The sequence below is a fragment of the Lolium rigidum genome, chromosome 6 (genome assembly GCF_022539505.1).
Source record: "Lolium rigidum isolate FL_2022 chromosome 6, APGP_CSIRO_Lrig_0.1, whole genome shotgun sequence".
NCBI lineage: Eukaryota > Viridiplantae > Streptophyta > Magnoliopsida > Poales > Poaceae > Lolium > Lolium rigidum.
The window spans coordinates 293,693,181-293,698,344 of record NC_061513.1 but is presented as its reverse complement, the minus strand read 5'-3'; positions in this window follow the sequence as shown (position 1 = coordinate 293,698,344).

Genomic DNA, 5,164 nt, shown 5'->3' with positions numbered 1-5,164 from the left:
ACCTTCGCCATGAACATTAAAAGTAAAGCTAAGAACACCAGTGTTCATATGAAACAGCGGAGCGTGTCTTTCTCCCACACAAAGAATGCTAGGATCCGAGTTTATTCAAACAAAAACAAAAATAAAAACATATAGACGCTCCAAGTAAAGCACATAAGATGTGACGGAATAAAAATATAGTTTCACTAGAGGTGACCTGATAAGTTGTCGATGAAGAAGGGGATGCCTTGGACACCCCCAAGCTTAGACGCTTGGGTCTTCTTGAAATATGCAGGGATGAACCACGGGGGCATCCCCAAGCTTAGACTTTTCACTCTTCTTGATCATATTATATCATCCTCCTCTCTTGACCCTTGAAAACTTCCTCCACACCAAACTCAAAACAAACTCATTAGAGGGTTAGTGCATAATCAAAAATTCACATGTTCAGAGAGGACACAATCATTCCTAACACTTCTGGACATTACCCAAAGCTACTGAAAGTTAATGGAGCAAAGAAATCCACTCAACACAGTATAACAGGCAATGCGAAATAAAAGGCAGAATCTATCAAAATAGAACAGTTCGTGAAGACGAATTTTTTAGAGGAACTTAACGTGCTCAGATGAAGAAGCTCAAATTGAATGAAAGTTGCGTACATATCTGAGGATCACTCATGAATTTTCGCAGATTTTTCTGAGTTTCCTACAGAGAGTTCTACTCAAATTCGTGACAGCTAGAAATCTGTTTCTGCGCAGAAATCCAAATCTAGTAGCAACTTTACTATCAAAGACTTTACTTGGCACAACAATGCAATAAAATAAAGATAAGGAGAGGTTTCTACAGTAGTAACAACTTCCAAGACACAAATATAAAACAAAAATTGCAGAAATAAAATAATGGGTTATCTCCCATAAGCGCTTTTCTTTAACGCCTTTCAGCTAGGCACAAAAAGTGTAATTCAAGTATTATCAAGAGATGAAGCATCAACATCATAATTTGTTCTAATAATAGAATCAAAAGGTAACTTCATTCTCTTTCTAGGGAAGTGTTCCATACCTTTCTTGAGAGGAAATTGATACTTAATATTTCCTTCTTTCATATCAATAATAGCACCAACAGTTCGAAGAAAGGGTCTTCCCAAAATAATAGGACAAGATGCATTGCATTCAATATCCAAGACAAAAAAATCAACGGGGACAAGGTTATTGTTAACCGTAATATGAACATTATCAATCCTCCCCAAAGGTTTCTTTATAGAATTATCAGCGAGATTAACATCCAAATAACAATTTTTCAATGGTGGCAAGTCAAGCATATCATAGAGTTTCTTAGGCATAACAGAAATACTTGCACCAAGATCACATAAAGCATTACAATCAAAATCATTGACCCTCATTTTAATGATGGGCTCCCAACCATCTTCCAACTTCCTAGGAATAGAAGTTTCAAGTTTTAATTTCTCTTCTCTAGCTTTAATGAGAGCATTTGTAATATGTTTTCTAAAGGCCAAATTTATAGCACTAGCATTAGGACTTCTACCAAGTTTTTGCAAGAACTTAATAACTTCAGAGATATGACAATCATCAAAATCTAGACCATTATGATCTAAAGCAATGGGATCGATGTCCCCAATATTCTGAAAAAATTCAGCACTTTTATCACAAACAGTTTCAGCAGTTTCAGGCAATTTTGCACGCTTTGCACTAGGAGTAGAAACATTGCCAACACCAATTATTTTACCATTGATAGTAGGAGATTTAGCAAAATGTGAAACATCATCATTACTAGTGGTGGTAATAGTCCAAACTTTAGCTACATTATTCTCTTTAGCTAGTTTTTCTTCTCTTTCCCACCTAGCATGCAATTCAGCCATCAATCTAATATTTTCATTAATTCGAACTTGGATAGTGATACGTCTCAAACGTATCTATAATTTCTTATGTTCCATGCTACTTTTATGATGATACTCACATGTTTTATACACACTTTATGTCATTATTATGCATTTTCCGGCACTAACCTATTGACGAGATGCTGAAGAGCCGATTGTTGTTTTCTGCTGTTTTTGGTTTCAGAAATCCTACAAAGGAAATATTCTCGGAATTGGACGAAATCAACGTCCAGGGTCTTATTTTTCCACGAAGATTCCAGAAGACCGAAAGGGATACGAAGTGGGGCGACGAGGCGCCGCCACCATAGGGCCGCGCGGCCAGAGGGGGCCCGCGCCGCCCTACGGTGTGGGCCCCTCGTCAGCCCTCCGACTCTGCCCTTCCGCCTACTTATAGCCTTCATCGTGAAAACCCCTGTACCGAGAGCCACGATACGGAAAACCTTCCAGAGACGCCGCCGCCGCCAATCCCATCTCGGGGGATTCAGGAGATCGCCTCCGGCACCTTGCCGGAGAGGGGAATCATCTCCCGGAGGACTCGTCATCACCATGATCGCCTCCGGATTGATGTGTGAGTAGTTCACACCTGGACTATGGGTCCATAGCAGTAGCTAGATGGTTGTCTTCTCCTCATTGTGCTATCATGTTAGATCTTGTGAGCTGCCTATCATGATCAAGATCATCTATTTGTAATGCTACATGTTGTGTTTGTTGGGATCCGATGAATATGGAATACTATGTCAAGTTGATTATCAATCTATCATATATATGTTGTTTATGTTCTTGCATGCTCTCCGTTGCTAGTAGAGGCTCTAGCCAAGTTGATACTTGTAACTCCAAGAGGGAGTATTTATGCTCGATAGTGGGTTCATGCCTCCATTGAATGCGGGACAGTGACGAGAAAGTTCTAAGGTTGTGGATGTGCTGTTGCCACTAGGGATAAAACATCAATGCTTTGTCTAAGGATATTTGTGTTGATTACATTATGCACCATACTTAATGCAATTGTCTCATTGTTTGCAACTTAATACTTGGAAGGGGTGCGGATGCTAACCACGAAGGTGGACTTTTTAGGCATAGATGCATGTTTGGATAGCGGTCTATGTACTTTATCGTAATACCCTGATTAAATCTCATAGTAGTCATCGTGATATGTATGTGCATTGTTATGCCCTCTCTATTTGTCAATTGCCCAACTGTAATTTGTTCACCCAACATGCTATTTATCTTGTCGGAGAGACACCACTAGTGAACTGTGGACCCCGGTCCATTCTTTTACATCTGAAATACAATCTACTGCAAACTCTGTTCTTTACAGTTCTTCGCAAACAAACATCATTTTTCCACACCATACGTTTAATCTTTTGTTTACAGCAAGCCGGTGAGATTGACAACCTCACTGTTAAGTTGGTGCAAAGTATTGTGATTGTGTTGTGCAGGTTCCACGTTGGCGCCGGAATCCCTGGTGTTGCGCCGCACTACACTCCGTCACCAACAACCTTCACGTGTTCCTTGACTCCTACTGGTTCGATAACCTTGGTTTCATACTGAGGGAAAACTCGCTGCTGTACGCATCACACCTTCCTTTTGGGGTTCCCAACAGACGTGTGTCAACTACCACGCCAACAACAGATAGCGTTGATACGTCTCAAACGTATCTATAATTTATTATGTTCCATGCTACTTTTATGATGATACTCACATGTTTTATACACATTATATGTCATTATTATGCATTTTCCGGCACTAACCTATTGACGAGATGCCAAAGAGCCAGTTGCTGTTTTCTGCTGTTTTTGGTTTCAGAAATCCTAGTAAGGAAATATTCTCGGAATTGGACGAAATCAACGCCCAGGGGCCCATTTTTCCACGAAGCTTCTAGAAGACCGAGGGAGATACGAAGTGGGGCCACTGGGCGCCGCCACACTAGGGCGGCGCGGCCTAGAGGGGGCCCGCGCGGCCCTAGCGTGTGGGGCCCCCGTGACGCCTCCTGACCTGCCCTTCCGCCTACTTAAAGCCTTCGTCGCGAAACTCCCAGTACCGAGAGCCACGATACGGAAAACCTTCACAGAGACGCCGCCGCTGCCAATCCCATCTCGGGGATTCGAGAGATCTCCTCCCGGCACCCTGCCGGAGAGGGGAATCATCTCCCGGAGGTCTCTTCATCGCCATGATCGCCTCCGGATCGATGTGTGAGTAGTTCACCACTGGACTATGGGTCCATAGCAGTAGCTAGATGGTTGTCTTCTCCTCATTGTGCTATCATGTTAGATCTTGTGAGCTGCCTATCATGATCAAGATCATCTATTTGTAATCCTACATGTTGTGTTTGTTGGGATCCGATGAATATTGAATACTATGTCAAGTTGATTATCAATCTATCATATATGTTGTTTATGTTCTTGCATGCTCTCCGTTGCTAGTAGAGGCTGCGGCCAAGTTGATACTTGTAACTCCAAGAGGGAGTATTTATGCTCGATAGTGGGTTCATGCCTCCACTGAATGCGGGACAGTGACAGAAAGTTCTAAGGTTGTGGATGTGCTGTTGCCACTAGGGATAAAACATCGATGCTTTGTCTAAGGATATTTGTGTTGATGATACGTCTCCGATGTATCGATAATTTCTTATGTTCTATGCCATATTATTGATGATACCTACATGTTTTATGCACACTTTATGTCATATTCGTGCATTTTCTGGAACTAACCTATTAACAAGATGCCGAAGTGCCGATTGCTGTTTTCTCGCTGTCTTTGGTTTCGAAATCCTAGTAACGAAATATTCTCGGAATTGGACGAAATCAAGACCCGGGGGCCTATTTCGCCACGAACCTTCCGGAAGACCGAAGAGCATACGAAGTAGGGCCACGAGGTGGCCGGAACACATGGCGGCGCGGCCAAGGGGGGCCGCGCCGCCCGTGGTGTGGGCCCCTCGTCAGCCCCCGACTCCGCCCTTCCGCCTACTTAAAGCCTCCGTCGTGAAACCCACGATGCGAAAAACCACGATACGGAAAACCTTCATCGAGACGCCGCCGCCGCCGATCCCATCTCGGGGGATTCCGGAGATCTCCTCCGGCACCCTGCCGGAGAGGGATTCATCTCCCGGAGGACTCTACACCGCCATGGTCGCCTCCGGAGTGATGAGTGAGTAGTTCACCCCTGGACTATGGGTCCATAGCGGTAGCTAGATGGTTGTCTTCTCCTCATTGTGCTTCATTGTTGGATCTTGTGAGCTGCCTAACATGATCAAGATCATCTATCCGTAATACTCTATGTTGTGTTTGTCGGGATCCG